Raw genomic sequence first — 22,153 nt, forward strand, 5'->3', positions numbered from 1 at the left:
GTCCTTATGTTACGGTCGGCTTTCTGTAGTAGTGTCTATTAGCAGAAGCTGAGGCAACAAAGCTGGGGAACAGTGCTGTAAGTTGTACTAAAAGGATTAGGTCTTTAGAGGATACAGTAATTAGTTGTATACTCCACAAGGGGTTGTAACGTTAGTCACTAGTAAAAGGTGCTAAAAGTATCTAAGAGGATAATTATAAAGTTAATTACTAAAGAGCTATAGAAGGTAGTCTATCTATATAGAATAAATGTTTTTATATCCTTAAGTATTATTACTAGATTACTTCTTGCTATTAGTAATCCTTAGTATTAGATTAGTTTAGTAGCTTATTAATCCTTAGTATAGGATTATGTTAGATTACTAGTAATTTAAACTAATTTATTATATAACCTTCTTTAGTTCTTTTGTTTTATTATTTAGCCTGCGCTGTATACCTGCATATATAAGTATCCTTCTACCCTACTGTTTGCACTAGGGGTTATTCTAGGCTGCATTAGTTACTAACTAAATTCAGGTTGTAACATTAGGTCTCCTCTCTAAAAGTCTAAGTCCTATAGACTACTATAAGTAGGTTATCTCTCTTAGGTTAAAGAAGCATTAATTATGCTTCCTTAATAATGCTAATACTATATCTAGTTGCATAGTTAAATAGAAGGTAGATTCTAAAATCTTTTAGAAAATACATAAGCGTTATTCTCTTGCTAAAGTAGTTAAGTGCTATAAAGTTAACATTATACCTTACACTTATTGTTTTAAGTCTAATAAGGTCTATAAAATAGCTAAAAAGTTGTTGCAATGCAGTAAGTATATTTATATTAGTTGCAGCTAGTGCAATAAAAATAATATTGCAAATACCTATAAGTTTTTCTTTCTTAATTTTGTTATCTTTAGCTAACTTCTATAGTAAGTTATTATATATTAGAGTAGCATAAGATTAAGAAAGAGGAATATAAGGTAGAAGAGGAAATAGAGGTTCTTTAGGTGCAGTTATCTACTACCTTAGGTTGTTTATCTTGCTTATAGAAGCAGAAGCAATTTCTAAAGGATTATAGGTCTAAGTTAATTTATTAGGGTCTTTAATCCTTAGATAAGCTAGAGGCTTAGGATTAGGAGGTAGTAGAAGCTAAGGCTAAGGTTAAGCAGGATCTTATCTCCTAGGGTGCTAGTAAGGTGTTTAACTAGAGTTCTTTAGGCGTAGGGTTAGATTTTGTAGAGCTAGGTCCCTTAAGTCCTTCTTGTAGTACTACTAAAGGGCCTGCTAGGAATATTAGAGGTTTTTAACTAGTTCCTATAAGTTGTCTTTATATTTATAGCCTTTCTATTTAATAAAATATTTATTATAACCCTCTTTATTCCTATAGTTAATAATTTATTTAACTTTATACTTTAGTTTGTTAGGTTCTATAATAATGCAGTCTTTAGTATGTAATCTATATAGTGCTAGTTTAAGAAGTGTAATATAAAAGACTAGGTAGATTTTTATTATATTAAGTAGCTTAAGTTTGTAGTTAACTATTAAAACCTTTTAGATAATTTTAAAAGGTCTAAGTTTTTTATAGTCTAACTTATTGCTTAGTTGCTTAGTCTTAATGTTTTACTATATAAAATAGGCGCTATCTCCCTCTTCTAAGGATAGTCCTCTAATCTTTAAAGTATTAGCATATTTCTTTATTCTATTCCTAACAAATTCTAAATCTTAGGAGACGTTTGTCTAGATTTTATATATTTTGTTAATTTTAGCTACAGCCTTTAGGGCTTGTAGTCCTTTGCATAGTTCTTTATATGCTGTAGGTTTAAATCTATAGTTTAGGTAGAATAGGGAGTAGAAAGTGCTTTCTTTAACTGCACTATTGTAGGTAAACTAGGCTATAGGTAATAGTAGTACTTAGTTATCTTAGTTGTAGTTAATATAGCATTATAGATACTATTTTAGTATTTAGTTAATTTATTTAGTCTAACTATTAGTCTATAGGTAGAAAGAGGTTAATAGTTTGTAGTCTGCACTAAGTTATAAAATTAGTAATTTCTAAAACTTTAAAGTAAACAGCTTATCTCTATTTAATACAATTTCATTAGGTAGTCTGTAGTTGCTAATAATATATTTTAAAAATATATACATAAGGTTTTCTGCTATACTTACTTCTAGGTATAAGATAAAGTAGGTATATTTAGTAAGTTAGTTTATAATAACTAAAATGCTATTATAATAAACCTTTGTAAGTAGTTCTCTTAACTTAAGTAGTTTAATAATAAAGTCTAAAGAGATTAAGTGCTATGCTGCTAGAGGTACTAGTAGTAGTTAAATTAGTCTATAAGGTTTGTGTAGGCTGTTTTTGCTTTTCTTGTAGAGGTTGTAATCCTAAATTGCATCTGCTACATCTTATTGTATTACTTACTAGTTGTAGTATTATTGTATTTGTTTTTAGGTTTTAGTAACTCCTTAGTAACTATATGCTTAAGCACTATAAATCTCTCTAATTATCTTATGCATTATCTTATTAGTTATACTAACTATAACTTATCTAGCAATTATAAGTAGTTTCTATGCTAGGATAAGGTCTTTATTCTTATCTATTTTAAGGATAACTTATGTTTCCTCTAGGATAAGGACTTTGTAATCTATCCTTCTGCTAAAAGCGTTAGCTCTGCTGTTATTAGTTCCTTTTCTATAGATAATCTAGAAGTTATATTCTAAAAGGAATTCTAACTATCTAACTTATTGTTTATTTAGGTTCTTAAAGGTTGTAAAATGTATAAGGTTCTTATAATCTGTGTATATAAGAACTTTATGTTTTATACTAAATAGTTGTAGTCTCTATTTATAAAATGCTTTAATAATTGCTATAAGTTCTTTATTATATATTTAGTAATTTAATTCTAGTCTATAAAATGCTTTTAAGAAGAAGGCATAAAGGTGTAGTCTTCCTTCTTTATTACACTATTTAAGTTATCTACCTATAGTAAAGTCTAAGGCGTTAGTCTTAACTTTAAAAGGTTTGCTTAGGTTAGGGATTTAAGTAATAGGTTCTACGCTAACCTATTGCTTAACTTTCTTAAATGCATTATTATATTCCTTTATCTATTTAAATAGAGTGTCCTTCTATATAAGGTTTTAGATGCATTACACGCTTTCTACATAATTTTTAAGGAATTATTAATAGAAATTAATAAATCCTAAGAACAATTAGATGTCCTTAATGTTTTATAGTATAAGCTAGTCCCTAACTGCTTATACTTTTTTTACTTCTATCTTAATTTATCTTAAGGTAATAGTATATTTTAGGAAATTAACTTTCTTGCTGTAGAATTTGCATTTCTCTACTTCTACTAGTAGCTTAGCGTCTTAAAGCTTCTAAAGGACTTTATATATATATTCCTTATATAGCTTAAAGGTAGGTAAGAAGATAAGGATGTTGTTAAGGTAGATAATAACAAATATATTAATAAATTTACTAAGGATGTAGTTAATTATAGTTTAAAAGGTAGTAAGTATATTAGTAAGTCTAAAGGGTATAATAAGGTACTTAAAAAGTCTTTTGTGTATTTAAAATGCTATCTTCTACTCTTTACCTACCTTTATTCTAATTAAGTTGTAAGCTCCTTTAAGGTTTAGGGCTATAAACTATATTGCTCTATATAGTAAATCTTAGAGTTTTAAGATAAGTAGTAGCAGGTAGTAATTCTTCTTTATAATGCTATTAAGCTATTAATAGTTAACGTATAGTTGTAGCTTACTATTCTTTTTTAGTATAAATAGGATAAGATATCCTACTAATAACTTAGAGGGTTTAATATATCCCTTCTTAAAGTTCTTATTAAGGTACTTATTAAGTGCCTCTTATTCTATTTTATTAAGTCTATATATTAAATAGAACTTTAGGTAGAAGCCTTTAATAAGAGGGATCTTATAATTATAAGGTCTATGTTTTAGTAAGCCTGTTTCTAATCCTAGGGCAAACAGCTTTTTGTATTTCTAGTACTCCTCTAGAATAGCTAGAAGTAGATTTAATCCCTAATCTAATGTTGCTAGGGCTACTGTCTTAGGAGGCTGTATCTTCTAAAGATAGGCTGCATATAGGGTTTGTTTCTTCTTTTGTAGTGTATTATTAAGAGGTACTCTAAAGGATTTGTTTAAAGCCTAATTTCTGTAGTGCTGCTTAGTAACTAAATCTAACTATTAAAGTTAGCTAGTTCTTTAATCTATTTGTAGGTTGTATTTCTATAACTATGTAGTACTTAGGATAATGTTAATATCTCCTATTTCTATAATATTAAATTAGAGTTCTTTTTTCTAGTTATAAACTTATAAAGGGAGGTATACTATCTCTAAAACAATAGGTCTGCTACTATACTTAACTTATTCTCCTTTAACTATTTATAATGCGTATAAATGTTCTTTCTTTTACTATAGTATTCTTTATTTATTTACTAATTTAGGTAAGATAAAGTTTCTTTAGGTGCTGCTATTAATAATTGCATGCATCTATTATCTTTAGATCTTAATGTTTAAGTTAAAATGTGCTGCATTATAGGTTGCATATAGGGTCTTGTAGTTTATTGCTGTATATTACCTTTTTGTTGTAGGCGTCTTTAGTTTTTTAACTATTAAGCCCCTTTTTTTTATACCTTCTACTAGGCTTTTGCTTTAGCTTTAGAGTAAATAAGGTATTTATTGTGTTTGCATTTGTAACGGGCTGGGCCCGTATGAGGCCTTGCTGGATATCGCGGCCACGGGCGACCCCGGGTCAGGCCCACCACGGAATCCACGATGCCGACAATCCGATGGCCAGTGCGGCATGGGCCGCATGGCCCTGATCAGGCCGCTGCGAGGCGGAGATTTGTTGTTCTTCCCTTCTAATCCTCATCTGAGGATACTCGTAGTAGTCGCCATAGCCTGTTGCAAATACACACGCCTTGGACCGTTACATTATCCTCAGATCCCAAACACCAGGATCCTCTATACTAGACGGTCGGTTCGTCTAGTGAGGACGGCCAGAGTCTGCGCGATTAAGGACGTCGGAGCCTTTCTCTAGAAGTAGCGGTCTGGCGGAGGCTGGAGGACAGAGCCTCGTAGCTTAGTTGAAAAAGGGACCGTCAACCAAAATAGCTACAGAACCCGTGGACCCGATCAGAGTAGGACTGATCAGGAGTACCCCGTCCAGTCTCAACAGAACCACGTTGTGGTTGCGGGACAAAGGATAGACCGGAAGAGCCCCAGAGAACACAGTGTGTTGCGGGAGCTATCGACATGGAGGGCAATATGAATGCCGAACCATCTGAGAATCCACAGCAGCTGGTGCAGCTGATCAGTCAGCTGGCTGCCCAGCTACAGGAGATGCGAACCACCCAAGCGGCCGAACGAGAGGCCCACGGAGAGCAGATTCGACTGCTGCAGCAAGCCCTAGCCGCACCTAGGCACCCGACAACGACCCCAAACGAGACCCCTACAACGACTGCAACCTCCACCCCCCCTGATCAGGCTCAACCGATAACCGCGCTCCGAAGAAAACACCAGATACCCGACCCTCCGAAGTTCGATGGTACCCGTAAAAACTTCCGACGTTGGTTCTTGGAGATGAAAGGAAAGATCCGCCTAGATAGGAGAGCCTTTGACTGTGACGCTGATATATTTGGATATATATACGCCAGGCTGGATGGTACAGCTCAAGCAATGGCGTCAGCGTACTACGCTCAGGGTGGAGCAAACGGAGAAGAGTCGCCCGACCAGTTCATGAGCTACCTGGAAAGTTGCTATGGAGACCCAAACGCCAAGGCCAGGGCACTCAGCCGACTACGAACGCTCCGCCAGAAAGAGTACGAGAGCTTTGCTGTTTTCCTCCCTAAGTTCGAGAAGGAACTGGCCGAGAGCGGAGGAGGCGAATGGGTTGACGTTGTAAGAATCAACTACCTTGAAGGAGCCTTGAATGCGACCCTACGCAGCCACCTGATCAGCGTGGCTGATATCCCGGAATCTTACCCCGAGTACACCAGGCTCTTAATGAAGATCGGATCTCGCCTAGACAACCAGTCCTCTCAGGAACGCCAAGAGAGGCAGCGACGAAGGCTGTCTACCCCTGGTCAGGCAAAGCCTAAGTCCCCTACAAGACCACCTCACGACAAGATGGACTGGGAGCCTACCAAGGTCAGTAAGACCAAGGCCCCTGACCAGGGAGGGAAGAAGAGGGACGTAAGGACCAAAGACTTCCTGTGCTATAGGTGCAGGAGGCCAGGGCACCTCGCTCGGCACTGTGAGGACGTAGAAGAGAAACCTCCGAAGGCAAAGACTAAGAAGTCGAAAGTCAAGAAGTCCAAGACTAAGCTTGTTGCCGAGAGTAGCTCGGAGGAATCGAGCGAGACGGAGTCTGACCAGACCTCAGAAGACTCGGGAAAAGAGTAACTCCTGGCGAAAAGCGCCGCCAGGAGGTAGAAGCAAGAAAGGAGTGGCGGAGTGTTAGGAAGAACATGGATAGTGAGCCCTTTTATGTTAACATCGGAATCAATAACACCCATTACACCTACGCCTTGGTGGATAACGGGTGCCTCACTTACGCCACAATCAGCGACACCTACGCTACGAAACTCCGCTTGCCGCGTATCAGCATACCACCGAGAGCCCTCGAACAGGTCAACGTCACAGTGCCTGGGGCTATAGACACCGTCACGTACGCCAGCATCGACATCGACGGGTACAAGAGACGACGATTGTTCTTTTACGTCATCCCTGATCAGGAGGACGACGTGATCCTTGGACAATCCTGGATGAAAGACGATGATGTGGTCGTCCGCCCAGCAACCAACTCCCTGCATATTGGAGTAGCAAACCACACGGTACAAGGAAGGAAACCCGGGCAGGAGGATCACCGGTTTCCTCTACAGAAGCAGGCGGCATCAGTGTTCATGGCCCTGATCAGGCGCGAGAGACGGGAAAACCCGGCGGAAGGTACCGGTATGAGAATTTTTGCCGCAAGTATCGCGGATATCGAGAAAGCCTTGGCCCCTAAGAAGAAGACGGACCCAAGAGACAAGCTCCCTAAACACTATCACCAGTTCCTTCCGGTCTTTGACCGTAATCAGGCCGAGAAGCTTCCGCCGCACAGGAAGGGGATAGACCACGAGATCCCCCTGGAAAAAGACAACAACGGCCGAGAGCATCAAGCCCCCTGGGGACCACTATACGGTATGTCCAGGGAGGAACTGATAGTGCTGCGGAAGACCCTTACCGACCTGCTGGACAAAGGGTTCATTAGAGCTAGCAGCTCCTCGGCCTCCGCCCCCGTACTTTTCGTGAAGAAGCCTGGCGGAGGCCTGAGATTCTGTGTTGACTACCGAGGTCTGAACGCAATCACGAAGAAGGATCGATACCCTCTCCCCCTGATCAGCGAGACGCTGAGGGCGGTATCACAAGCCAAGTGGTTAACAAAGCTAGACGTTATTGCAGCCTTCCATAAGATCAGGATAAAGGCAGGGGAGGAATGGAAGACTGCATTCCGCACCCGGTACGGCCTGTACGAATGGATGGTCACACCCTTCGGGTTAACTGGGGCCCCGGCGACCTTTCAGCGATACATCAATCACACGTTGAGGGACTACCTTGATGAGTTCTGTTCTGCCTATATCGACGACATTCTGATCTACTCGAGCGGATCGCTCGCAGATCACCGAAGCAAGGTTAAGAAGGTCCTGATCAGATTGCAGGAGGCAGGGTTACAGATCGATATCGACAAATGCGACTTCGAGGCAAAAAGCGTGAAATACCTCGGATTCATTGTCGAGGTAGGAAGGGGTCTAAGAGTCGACCCTGAGAAAGTCAAGGCTATACAGCTATGGGAAACGCCCCGATCAGTAAGGGGAGTCCGATCCTTTGTGGGGTTTGCCAACTATTACCGACAGTTCATACCCCAATTCTCAGCCGTCGCCCGACCCCTCACTGCCCTGACGAAGAAGGACACCCCGTTCGTATGGTCTGAAGAGTGCCAGGACGCCTTTGAGGACCTAAAGGCCCGTCTGATCAGTGCGCCGGTACTAGCGCACTGGGATCCAGAACGAAAAACCGTACTAGAGACGGATTCCTCCGGATATGTGATCGGAGGTACACTCTCTCAGTACGATGAAGAGGGTCTACTACGTCCAGTAGCGTTCTTCTCGAAGAAGAATCTCCCCGCGGAATGCAACTACCCTATTCACGACAAGGAGTTGCTTGCCATAATACGGTGCTTAGAGCACTGGGACGCAGAGCTCAGAAGCGTCCGAGAATTCACCATCGTCACAGACCACCTCAACCTTAAGTACTTTACTACAAAGCGACAACTGACCGAACGTCAAGTTAGATGGGCAGAGACACTGTCTAAGTACAACTTCACTATCCAGTATAGGCCCGGGAAGCTAGCCGTTACCCCTGACGCACTGTCGAGAAGGGAGCAGGATATGCCCCTAGGGGAAGAGGACGACAGGTTGAAAGGACGAGAGTTACAGCTGTTGAAAGAAGGACGGAAGAGCCTTCGCGTAAACCGCGCCGCAGTACTGAGCCTGGGGCCGAGGTGCCCTGATCAGACCAAGACGACCATCAGGGCCGGTTTTGTATCAAGCGGGGACGCTGATGGAGGAAGCGACGAGTCTCCTAAATGGACTGAGCCACCAGTGAACCCCTTCGAAGACGACCCTTTGAAGAGCCTGTGGGACGTTGGGTTAGAGAACAACAACCGGTACTACTTGATCAGGGACGCTGTACAGCAAGGAGCCAAACAGCTGCCCTCTACGTGGGGAATCCCTATCATGCTGTCGGAGTGCACAGTCGACGGAAAACGCCGGCTTTGCTGGAGGGACAGGATATGGGTCCCGCATTACGAGCCTTTGCGAACGCGGCTGATTCAGAGCATTCACGACTCCGTGTTATCAGGGCACCCGGGCAGAGATGTGCTTAAGTCCCTGATCAGTCGGACGTTCCACTGGCCAGGGCTGTCTCAGGACGTCCGGCAATTCACCCGCAACTGCGACGTTTGTGGACGAGGCAACGTCTGGAGAGAGAAGCGCAGAGGGCTTCTTAAACCGTTACCGATACCCGAGCGATTTTGGGCAGAGATATCGCTCGACTTTATTACCGACTTACCTACAACGAGGAAGAAGAACAAGAACCTCTTGGTTATTACGGACAGGCTGTCTAAGAACGTTATACTGGAGCCTATGTGGGAAATTTCGTCCGAAGCAACAGCGAACACTCTTGCTACTGCCTTGATCAGACACCACGGAACCCCCAGAGCAATAGTGACTGATCGAGGGACACAATTTGTCAGTCAGACGTGGAGGCGCCTGTGTCAGCTCCTCAGAATCAAACAGAGACTCTCTACAGCCTACCATCCGGAGACTGACGGAGCCACGGAGAGAGCTAACCAAGTAGTAGAGACCTACTTGCGGGCCTTCTGCTCGTATGCTCAGGATGATTGGGACGAATTGTCCCTAGTGGCAATGATGGCTATTAACAACCGACCGGCGACATCTACAGGGATGAGTCCGTTCTTTGCCACCCACGGATACGACATCGACCTGATCAGGGTGGACGAGCCATTGAGAACGGACGACAGCACCCCTATCGCGAAAGCTGAAGGATTTGTGCAGAGATTGAAGGACGCTACGGAATGGGCCCAAGCCGCCATGGCCACGGCTCAAGAGCGACAAGAACTGTACGCCAACGCGAGGCGACAGCCGTCCGATCAGTTCAAACCGGGCGACAAAGTCTGGCTCAGGTTAACGAATGTGAAATCAGACAGGCCCTCAAAGAAACTGGACTGGGTGAACGCCAAGTATACGGTTCAGGAGACAGTCGGAACACACGCGTGCAGGTTAGACACGCCGCCTGGGATACATAACGTCTTCCACGTGTCCCTCCTGCGGCATGCCGGAAACGACCCTTTTCCATCGCAGGAACAGGACGATATACAACCCGCCGCCCTTGTGTCTGGACCTGATCAGGAGTACGAGGTCCAGGAGATACTGGATAAGAAGAAGCACGGTAGGGGTTGGAAGGTCCTCGTGAAATGGACGGGTTGGGCGAAGCCGACGTGGGAACCACTCAGCCAGTTTCAGGACACAATAGCACTAGCTGAGTACGAAGAGAAACACGGCCCCCTTCGGAAGGGGAGGAGGGGGGTATTGTAACGGGCTGGGCCCGTATGAGGCCTTGCTGGATATCGCGGCCACGGGCGACCCCGGGTCAGGCCCACCACGGAATCCACGATGCCGACAATCCGATGGCCAGTGCGGCATGGGCCGCATGGCCCTGATCAGGCCGCTGCGAGGCGGAGATTTGTTGTTCTTCCCTTCTAATCCTCATCTGAGGATACTCGTAGTAGTCGCCATAGCCTGTTGCAAATACACACGCCTTGGACCGTTACAGCATTCTTGCTATCCCTTATTGTTATTATAGCATAATATAGGGTATTTAGGGTCTAAGGTAAAGGTTGTAATGTTTCCTTTCTTATAGTATTGCATTATTTAGAATAGGAGTTGTCTGCATAGGTAGACATCCTAAATAGGTTCTTCTGTATATTATTAAGGGTAGAAGTAGAACTTCTTCTTACCCTTTCTATATATCTTATAGTTATTATCTAGATATTCTGCTTAAAAGAGGTCTTTATAGTCCTTATAGTTAGGGTTTAGTAGTAGGTAGTCTTTTAGTATAAGTAGTGTAGGTAGATAGTTCTTTTTGTATACTATCCTATAGAACTAAACTAATTAGTTATTCTTCTTAAGGTAGATAATCTAGTATTCTAGTTGTTTTTAGGGTTTTAGGCTCTCTTCTTTAGAGCTAAATGTAATATAGGTTTTATAGTACTAACTAAGCATAATCCTATAGTTAGGTATATCTTCTAAATTATAGTTTAAGCTGTTTAACCCTTATAGGTAGTTGCTTGCAGCATGTTTATATGCTTTTCTTTATTAGGGGGTCTATGTTTGTAGGTCTTAAGGGTTATCTGCTGCAACTTAGTTAAGCGTAGTAATCTTAATCCCTCCTCCTAGTGTTACTAGTCCTTAGAGTGTAGGTCTCTTAACTTCTTTAAGTTATCCTATCTAAAGCATTTTGTTAAGTTGCTTGTTGATTTTGTATGTAAGCTTCTAACTAAAGCCCTTATGCATTATTGTAAGGGTCTTTAGTTGTTCTTAGGTTTTCTTTTTCTTAGGGGTATTATCCTTCTTAAGTCCTTTCCTTGCGTTAGAGATCTTTTAGTAAATAGTAATCCTATAAGCTTATTATAAAACGTTAATACATTATTATTAGTGTTCTTTAGGGGTTTTATATATCCCTATCTTTTTGTAGCCTAACTAGGTTATAGCTAGAGTCTAAGGGGTCTTAAGGTACTATCCTAATTGTTTTTTACTATCTTAGTAAGTAAAGTAGTTATTATTATAGCATGCAGTTTATAAAAGTAAGATGTAGGGAATATCTTTATTAGTAATATTAATTTATTAGCCTTTCTTAGGTATTAGTTAGAACTGCTGTTTCTTAGGTTGTTAGTATTCTCTAGCTATATATCCTAGCCTATTGCAATTATAGCACTTAAAGTCTTATGCCTTATTATCTTTCTAAGCTATACTAAGGTCTATAGGCCTGCTGTAGTATCTATAGGTAGTGCTGTTGCAATTCTAGTTGTTCTACTAGTAGTTTCCTCTAGGGTGCTTAGCTTATCTATTGCGCTAAAAGTAGTTCTACTAGAATTATTATTAAGGTTGCTATTAGTACTTTTTAGCTAAGTTAGCTAGTGCTTACCTTTTGCCTCTTTTTTTATATTATTTGTAGAAGTAGTTATTAATCTTAATAGTAAGTTTAATATACTATAGGAAGTTTTTTAAGTAATTAAGCTTAATAATCTTATTTTTAACTTTATCCTTTAAGTTGCTATAAAATATAAAGGTCTTAGTGTCTTTAGTAAGCTTAAGCTAAGTATAAAGTCTTTTAAATTCTGCAGTATAGGTAGTAGCAGACTTAGTTTAGTATAAGTAAGCTAAGTCTCTTTCTGCTTGTTGTAATTTATTAGGATCCTAGAATAAGGATTTTAAGGCATCTTTAAATCCTTAGAAATTAGCAAATATGTTCCTAACTTTACTAGAATAATAGTTAGAAGTCTTATTATTAAGGTATTCTTTAAGAAAGGGTTTAAACTATTAAAAGGCTTATCCTTATAAGAAGGTTGCAATATAAATAACTCTTTTAGTTTTACTATAAAAGTTTCCTTAATAGAAATTCTAATAGTTCTTAACTTAAATAAGGAATCCCTTAAGTGTTTTTAAAGTTCTATTATAGGTAATAGGTAAGTTAAGCTTAAGTTTCTCTTATCTATCTACAGGGGTTTAAATAATGTTGCTTATAGCTTAAAGAGTTTAAACCTTTTACTAAAGGGATGTAGCTTAGTCTACTTTATTCTTTAGAATCTTAGTTTATTCTATAAGTTTGTTAATAAGTTTCTAAGTAGTAGCTAAGTTGTTGTTATTTTATCCTAGCTTAGCGCAAATCTAGTTGTAGACTTTACTAGTAAGAGAGACTTCTCTATTAGTATTAGGCTAGAGTTTAGGTAGATAGAAATCCTCTATAGTCTAGTTTTTAGCTAACTCCTAGGTAAGGTTCCTAGCTTGTTGCTAGCCTTAGGAGCTAGAGCTAAAAGTAGAAGTATAATAAGTAGCTATTTTGTTAATACTATTTATTAGCTTTATAAGGTTAACTTACTAAATAGAAGTAATTAAAGTATTATAGTTAGCTTTCTGTAGTAGTATCTATTAGCAGAAGCTAAAGAAATAAAGCTAGAGAATAGTGCTATAAGTTATACTAAAAGGATTAGGTCTTTAGAGGATATAGTAATTAGTTATATACTTAATAAGGGGTTATAACATTAGTTACTAGTAAAGGGTGCTAAAAGTATCTAAGGGGATAATTATAAAGTTAATTGCTAAAAAGCTATAAAAGGTAGTCTATCTATATAGAATAAATATCCTTATATCCTTAAGTGTTATTACTAGATTACTTCTTGCTATTAGTAATCTTTAGTATTAAATTAGTTTAGTAGCTTACTAATCCTTAGTGTAGGATTATATTAGATTACTAGTAATCTAAACTAATCTATTATATAACCTTCCTTAGTTCTTCTGTTCTATTATTCAGCCTGCGCTGTGCGCCTGCATACATAAGTATCCTTCTGCCCTGCTGTTTGCGCCAGGGGTTGTTCCAGGCTGCATCAGTCACCAACCGAATTCAGGTTGTAACACCTTATCCCTAGACATTTCTTTATTAAACTAATACGTTTGCGCATTGTGTCCTGTGTTTCTGTAGATGCTACACTGCTGTTACCCTAATTTAGTCCTTAGTTTGCAACTACTACTCTAACGTAATTCCTTCTAAACCTATGCTATTGCATCCCTCTAAGACTAAATGTTACCTACCTTAGCTACAGTAAGACTTCCTCCTTGCTAGAGACGTGTTTTCTTAGCTCTTTAACGTCAGCTAAGTAGGTTGTTTTCCTCCTAAAGGGCCTTAATCTCTACCTTTAGAAAAGCATTCTTATGCATTATTCCTAAAGTTCCTTTAAAAATCTAGTCTATAGAGGTATAAATAGGTGTTAGCAAGCTATTCTAATGCTAGGAGATTTAATCCTTAATAAGAGTTAACTAAGAAGTTGCTTTAGTTAGGTTGTTTAGTGTCTTAGAAACCTAAGGTAGTAGTATTGTAGGCTGCAATCCTAGGGGCGTTAGAGTGTGTAACTTAATGTCTAGCTTTAATAACACACTTTCTGCGCTTAGAGGGATAAGCTTAGACCCTCTAAATCCTCCCTAGATGTTTTTTTCTATAAGGGCTTGTGTAAACGCCTTGTAAAATGCTAAGAAGAAGTCCTCCTTTATAATGTAGGTATTGCCTTATTACATCTTATCCTTAATTTCTTAACTATACGCCTTCTTAAGAGGCTTAAAACACCTAACATCTAAGGGCTAAAGTAGATGCAACAAATAAGGTAGTATATAAAGGGTAATAATCTTACTTTCCTTGCAATATAGCTTAAAATCTATTAAGTAATAACTTTTATACCTATTAATAGTAAGGAGGTAATATTAGCCTCTTAAACGCAGTTTTATATAGCAATTAAAGTGCTATACCTAATCTAGGCCTCTTTTGTTTGTTATCTATCTGTTTTTAAATATTGCAATAACCTAGTTGTATAAGAGACCTAATTCTATATACTATATAGAAAGGTAATTGTTACGGTCGGCTTTCTGTGGTAGTGTCTATTAGCAGAAGCTGAGGCAACGAAGCTGGGGAACAGTGCTGTAAGTTGTGCTGAAAGGATCAGGTCTTCAGAGGATACGGTGATTAGTTGTATACTCCACAAGGGGTTGTAACGTTAGTCACTAGTGAAGGGTGCTAAGAGTATCTAAGGGGATAATTATAAAGTTGATTGCTAAAGAGCTATAGAAGGTAATCTATCTATGTAGAATAAATGTCCTTATATCCTATTCTTCTTATTAGTGTTCCTAAGGTCCTGTTGGTATCTTGGCAGAGTGAGCAAGTATAGTAGGCCTAAGGTGAGCTGCTTACTTGGTAATTACTTAAGGTGATTACCTTATCTTTTGATTACTTCCTTATTATTATGTGACCTTCTATTGTTCTTCTGTTCTGGTCTGTAAGCGCTGTTAGCATGCATATAAAGTGTGCTGTCCCCTGTTTCCTTGCAAGGGGTTGTTCTAGGTAGTTATGTTAACTAACGCTTTTCAGGTTGTAACATCAGGTCTCTCCTCCAAAGGTCTAGTCCTTTAGACCTATATAGGTAAGTAGGTTCCTGTTGTAGGGCGTGTTTGGTTGTTCTCCCTTTCTTTATTCTTTTCCTATTATGTTAGCAACTAACGTAGTAAGCCTAGAAAGTCTTCCTAAGAAGGTAAAGTTAACAAAGCGTTGTCTTGCTGATTCTCTAAGGATTTGTGGTTAAGGTATTGAAATCGACATGCTGTGCAGTAATTGTTGTTCTAAGGGGATTTGCTGCAAAATGCTTGCAGGTTACTTGAAATGCTACAAGTGTACTTGTTAAGGTTGTCCTTACAATAGAGATAACAATGCAATCTGCAAATATAAGTTTCTATTAGTGTCTTCTAAGTGTGTTGTTTTCTGATGGTAGTAGTGGATTGTCTGTTAAATAAGGCGGATTGTTTGGACAAGGCTGAGGAGCAAGAGGAAGCGTTGCTTTGTTAAAAAGCTAAGATACTGCAAAAACAGGCAGAGGTTTTTTGTTAGGCTTAGGCTAAGATGGATGAATCTCTAGCAAGGCTGGATTGTCTGCGTAAGGAGAAGCGTATAGTGTTTAAGAAGGGGCGTAAGGTGGCAAAAGAATGGCCTGCAGACCCTATTACAGATCCTGTTGTTAAGGCTACTTATGTGGTTTAATTAAATGGTGGTTAGGGTGCTGTAGACTTGTTGTTTCTTCCTTTTGGGGATGCTAGCGATTTGTCCTGGATGTCTGGGGGCGTTGACGGCCTGTTCTCTGACTTTCCTGAACTGGTCTCTGCTGTGCCTGAGCGTTGTGGAAGTCCTGGAGCAGCTGCTGGGAGTACTAGAGGTTCTTGACTAGTTCCTATGAGTTGTCTTTGTGTCTGTAGCCTTTCTATTTAATAAGATATTCATTATAACTATCTTCATTCCTGTAGTTAATGATTTGTTTGACTTTGTACTTTAGTTCGTTGGGTTCTACAATGATGCAGTCTTTAGTGTGTGATCTGCGTGGTGCTAGTTTAAGAAGTGCAATGTGAAAGACTAGGTGGATTTTTATTGTATTAGGTAGCTTAAGTTTGTAGTTAACTGTTAAAACCTTTTAGATAATTTTAAAAGGTTTAAGTTTTTTATAGTCTAACTTGTTGCTAGGTTGCTTGGTTTTAATATTTTGTTGTATAAGGTAGGCGCTATCTCCCTCTTCTAAGGATGGTCCTTTAATCCTTGAAGTGTTGGCGTATTTTTTTATTTGTTTTCTAATAAATTTTAAATCTTAGGAGACATTTGTCTAGATTTTGCGTATTTTGTTGATTTTAGCTACAGCCTTTAGGGCTTGTGGTCCTTTGCGTGGTTCTTTATGTGCTGTAGGTTTAAATCTGTAGTTTAGGTAGAATAGGGAGTAGAGAGTGCTTTCTCTAACTGCGCTGTTGTAGGCAAACTGGGCTGTAGGTAATAGTAGTACCTAGTTGTCTTAGTTGTAGTTAATATAGCATTGTAGATACTGTTCTAGTATCTAGTTGATTTGTTTGGTCTAACTATTAGTCTGTAGGTAGAAAGAGGTTAACAGTTTGTAGTCTGCACTAAGTTGCAAAATCAGTAATTTCTAAAACTTCAAAGTAAACAGTTTGTCTCTATCTAACACAATTTTGTTAGGTAGTCTGTAGTTGCTAACAATGTATTTTAAAAATGTGTACGCAAGGTCTTCTGCTGTACTTGCTTCTAGGTATAGAATAAAGTAAGCGTATTTAGTAAGTTAGTCTATAATAACTAATATACTGTTGTAATAGACCTTTGTAAGTGGTTCTCTTGACTTTGGTAGTTTGATGATAAAGTCTAAAGAGATTAAGTGCTATGCTGCTGGAGGTGCTGGTAGTAGCTGAATTAGTCTGTAGGGCTTGTGCAGGCTGTTCTTGCTTTTCTTGTAGAGGTTGCAATCCTGGATTGCGTTTGCTACGTCTTGTTGCGTTACTTGCTGGTTGTAGTGTTGTTGAATTTGTTTCTAGGTCTTAGTAACTCCTTAGTAACTATGTGCTTAAGCACTGTAAATTTCTCTAATTATCTTATGCGTTATTTTGTTGGTTGTGCTAATTATAACTTATCTAGTAATTATAAGGAGTTTCTGTGCTAAAACAAGGTCTCTATTCTTGTTTGTTTTAAGGATGACTTGTGTTTCCTTTAGGATAGGGACTTTGTAATCTGTCCTTCTGCTGAGAGCGTTGGCTCTGCTGTTGTTAGTTCCTTTTCTGTAGACAATCTAGAAGTTGTATTCTAAAAGGAATTCTAACTATCTAACTTGTCGTTTGTTCAGGTTCTTAGAGGTTGTGAAATGTGTGAGGTTCTTGTGATCTGTGTACATAAGAACTTTGTGTTTTGTACTAGATAGTTGTAGTCTCTATTTATAGAATGCTTTAATGATTGCTATAAGTTCCTTGTTGTAAATCTAGTAGTTTAGTTCTGGTCTATAGAATGCTTTGGAGAAGAAGGCATAAGGGTGTAGTCTTCCTTCTTTATTGCGTTGTCTGAGTTGTCTGCCTATAGTAAAGTCTAATGCGTTAGTTTTAACTTTAAAAGGTTTGTTTAGGTTAGGGATTTAAGTAATAGGTTTTAAACTAACTTGTTGCTTGACTTTCTTAAATGCGTTGTTGCGTTCTTTAGTCTATTTAAATAGGGTATCCTTTTGTGTGAGATCTTAGATGCATTTGATATTTCCTGTGTAACCTTTAAGGAATTGTCTGTAGAAATTAATGAAACCTAGGAACAATTGAACGTCTTTGACGTTTTAGGGTGTAGGCTAGTCCCTAACTGCCTATACTTTCTTTGCTTCTATCTTAATTTATCCTAGTGTGATGGTGTATCCTAGGAAGTCGACTTTCTTACTGTGGAATTTGCACTTCTCTGCTTCTACCAGTAGCTTGGCGTCTTAGAGCTTCTGAAGGACTTTGTGTACGTGTTCCTTGTGTAGCTTAAGGGTAGGTGAGAAGATAAGGATGTTGTTAAGGTAGATAATAACAAATATGTTAATAAATTTACTAAGGATGTAGTTAATTATGGTTTAGAAGGTAGCAGGTGCGTTAGTAAGTCTGAAGGGCATAATAAGGTACTTAAAGAGTCCTTTGTGTGTTTAGAATGCTGTTTTTTATTCTTTGCCTTCCTTTATTTGGATTAGGTTGTAGGCTCCTTTGAGGTTAAGGGCTGTGAACTAGTTTGCTCTGTATAGCAAATCTTAGAGTTCTAAGATAAGTAGTAGCAGGTAATAATTCTTCTTTGTAATACTGTTAAGCTGTTAGTAGTTAACGTATAGTTGTAACTTACTATTCTTTTTTAGCATAAATAGGATAGGGTATCCTGCTGATGACTTAGAGGGCCTAATGTATCCTTTCTTGAGGTTCTTGTTGAGGTACTTGTTAAGTGCCTTGCGTTCTGTTTTATTTAGTCTATATATTGGATAGAACCTTGGGTGGGATCCTTTGATAAGAGGAATCTTGTGATCGTAAGGTCTATGTTCTAGCAAGCCTGTTTCTAACTCTAGGGCAAACAGCTTTTTGTACTTCTAGTACTCCTCTAGAATAGCTAGGAGTAGATCTGATCCCTGATCTGATGCTGCTAGGGCTACTGTCTTAGAAGGCTGTATCTCCTGGAGATAGGTAAGGTATTGTGTTTGTGGTTTCTGTAGTAGTGTATTATTAAGAGGTGCTCTAAAAGATCTGTTTAAGGCCTAACTCTTGCAGTGCTGCTTAGTGACTAAATCTGTCTATTAGAGTTAGCTAGTTCTTTAATCTATTTATAGGTTGTACTTTTGTAACTATATAATTCCTAAGATAATGTTAATATCTCCTATCTCTATAATGTTAAATTAGAGTTCTTCTTTCTGGCTATGAACTTGCAAAGGGAGGTGCACTGTCTCTAAAACAATGAGTCCGCCACCGTACTTGACTTGTTCTCCTTCGACCGTCCGTAACGCGTACGGGCGTTCTTTTTTCTGCCATGGTATCTGTCGTTCATTCACCAATCTAGGCGAGATGAAGTTTCCTTGGGCGCTGCTGTCGATAATTGCGCGCGTCCGTCGTCCTTGGATCTCGATGTCCAGGTCAAAATGTGCTGCATCGTAGGTTGCACATAGGGTCTTGTGGTTTGTTGCCGTACGTTGCCCTTTTGTTGTAGGCGTCTTTAGTTTTTTTGACTGTTGAGTCCCTTTCTTTTGTGCCTTCTGCTAGGCCTTTGCCTTGGCTTTGGAGTGAATAAGGCATTTGTTGTGTTTGCATTCTTTCTATCCCTTGTTGTTGTTGTAGCACGACATAGGGTATTTAGGGTCTAAGGCAAAGGTTGCAATGTTTCCTTCCTTATAGTATTGCATTATCTAGAATAGGAGTTGTCTGCATAGGTAGACATCCTAAATAGGTTCTTCTGTGTATTATTAAGGGTAGAAGTAGAACTTCTTTTTACCCTTTCTGTATGTCTTGCAGTTGTTATCTAGACATTCTGCCTAAAAGAGGTCTTTATAGTCCTTATAGTTAGGGTTTAGTAGGGGGTAGTCTTCTAGTATAAGTAGTATAGGTAGGTAGTTCTTCTTGTATGCTGTCCTATAAAACTAGACTAACTAGTTGTTATTCTTAGGGTAGATAATCTAGTATTCTAGTTGCTTTAGGGGTTTTAGGTTCTCTTCTTTAGAGCTAGATGCAATATAGGTCTTGTAGTGCTAACTAGGGATAATTCTGTAGTTAGTTGTTTCTTTTGAATTGTAGTTCAAGCTATTTAACCCTTGCAGGTAGTTGCTTGCAGCGCGTTTGTATGCTTCCCTTTCTTAGGGGGTCTATGTTTGTGGATCTCTTGGGTTGGCTGCTGCAACTTGGTTAAGCGCAGTAATGTCAATCTTACTGTCTAATGTTATTAGGCCTTAGAGGGCTGTTCTCTTAACTTCTTCAAGCTGTTCTATCTAGAGCATCTCGTCAAGTTATTTATTGATTTTGCGTGTGAGTTTTTAGTTAAAGCCCCTTTACATTATAGCAAGGGTTCTTAGTTGTTCTTAGGCTTCCCTCTTCTTAGGGGTGTTGTCCTTCTTAAGTCTTTTCCTTGCGTTAGGGATCTTTTAGTAGGTTGCAATCCTGTAGGCTTGTTGTAGGATGTTAACGCACTATTGTTAGTGTTCCTTAGGGGTTTTGTATATCCTTGTCTTCTTGTAGCCTGACCTAGTTATAGCTAGAGTCTAGGGGGTCTTAGGATACTATCCTGATTGTTCTTTGCTGTCTTGGTAGGTAAGGCAGTTGTTATTGTAGCACGTAGTCTATAAGAGTAAGGCGTAGGGGGTGTCTTTGTTGGTAATGTTGATTTGTTAGCCTTTCTTAGGTACTAGTTGGAATTGCTGCTTCTTAGGTTGTTAGTATTCTCTAGCTATATGTCCTGGCTTGTTGCAGTTGTAGCACTTAAAGTCTTATGTCTTGTTGTCTTTTTAGGCTACACTAAGGTCTATAGGGCTGCTGTAGTATCTATAGGTAGTGCTGTTACAATTTTAGTTGTTCTGCTAGTAGTTTCCTCTAGGGTGCTTGGCTTGCCTGTTGCGCTGAGGGTGGTTCTGCTGGAATTGTTGTTAAGGTTGCTATTAGTATTTCTTAGCTAAGTTGGCTAGGGCTTGCTTCTTGCCTTTCTCCTTGCGTTGTTTATAGAGGCAGTTGTTAATCTTGATAGCAAGTTTGGCGTACTGAAGGAAGTCTTCCAGGTGATTAAGCTTAACAATCTTATCCTTGACTTCATCCTTTAAGTTGCTGTAGAACATGAAGATCTTAGTGTCTTTAGTAAGCTTAAGCTGGGTGCAGAGTCTTCTGAATTCTGCTGCGTAGGTAGTGGCAGACTTAGTCTGGCGTAAGTAGGCTAAGTCTCTTTCTGCTTGTTGTAATTCATTAGGATCCTAGAATAGGGATTTTAAGGCGTCTTTAAATCCTTAGAAATTAGCAAATATGTCCCTAACTTTGCTAGAACAATGGTTAAGGGTCTTACTGTTAAGGTATTCTTTTAGGAAAGGTTTGAACTATTAAAGGGCTTATCCTTGCAAGAAAGTTGCAGCATGAATAACTCTTTTGGTTCTACTGCAAAAGTTTCCCTAATGGAAATTCTAATAGTTCTTAACTTAGATAAGGAATCCCTTAAGTGTTCTTAGGGTCCTGTTGTAGGTAATAGGTAAGTTGAGCTTGAGTTTCTTACGTCTGTCTACAGGGGTTTAGATGATGTTGCCTATAGCTTGGAGGGTTTGAACTTCCTGCTGAAGGGATGTAGCTTAGTCTGCTTTGTTCTTTAGAATCTTAGTTTGTTCTATAAGTTTGTTAATAAGCTTCTAGGTAGTAGCTAGGTTGTTGTTATTGCATCCTAGTTTAGCGCAAATCTAGTTGTAGACTTTGCTAGTAAGAGAGACTTCTCTGTTGGTGTTAGGTTAAAGTTTAGGTAGATAGAAGTCCTCTATAGTCTAGTTCTCTGCTAACTCCTAGGTGAGGTTCTAGGCTTGTTGCTAGCCCTAGGAGCCAGAGCTGGAAGTAGGAGTGTAATAAGTGGCTATTTTGTTGATACTGTTTGTTAGCTTTATAGGGTTAACTTACTGAATAGGAGCAATTAAAGTGTTACAGTTAGCTTTCTGTAGTAGTATCTATTAGCAGAAGCTGAGGCAATAAAGCTGGGGAATAGTGCTGTAAGTTGTGCTGAAAGGATTAGGTCTTTAGAGGATATAGTGATTAGTTGTATACTCCACAAGGGGTTGTAACGTTGGTCACTAGTAAAGGGTGCTAAGAGTATCTAAGGGGATAATTACAAAGTTAATTGCTAAAGAGCTATAGAAGGTAATCTATCTATGTAGAATAAATGTCCTTATATCCTATTCTTCTTGTTAGTGTTCCTAAGGTCCTATTAGTATCTTGGCGGAGTGAGCAAGTATAGTGGGCCTAAGGTAAGCTGCTCACTCAGTGATCACTCAAGGTGATCACCTTATCTTTTGATCACTTCCTTATCATTACGTGACCTTCTATTGTTCTTCCGTTCCGGTCCGTAAGCGCCGTCAGCATGCATATGAAGTGTGCTGTCCCCTGTTTCCTTGCGAGGGGTCGTTCCAGGTGGTTATGTTAACCAACGCTTTTTGGGTCGTAACAGTAATATTAGCCTGCAACAATAATGTATAGTAGGATGCTATAGCCTTACAAATTAATGCCCTAAATAACTATAACCTATTCCCTATTGCTAGGCTGCACTATTTTTGTATTTAAACGCCTTTTAGCACTGATTACAACTATTCTAGATAAAATCTAGCCTATTATAAAGCTAGTTTTATTAAAGTTGTAGATATTAGATGCATTAATGCTGTATTTTACAATTATATTCTTTATAAAGTTAAACTAACTATAAATAACCTTTAGATCTTTATATTAGGCTCTCTTATAGTTA

The sequence above is a fragment of the Colletotrichum destructivum genome, chromosome 7 (assembly GCF_034447905.1).
Source record: "Colletotrichum destructivum chromosome 7, complete sequence".
In the NCBI taxonomy this organism is placed as follows: domain Eukaryota; kingdom Fungi; phylum Ascomycota; class Sordariomycetes; order Glomerellales; family Glomerellaceae; genus Colletotrichum; species Colletotrichum destructivum.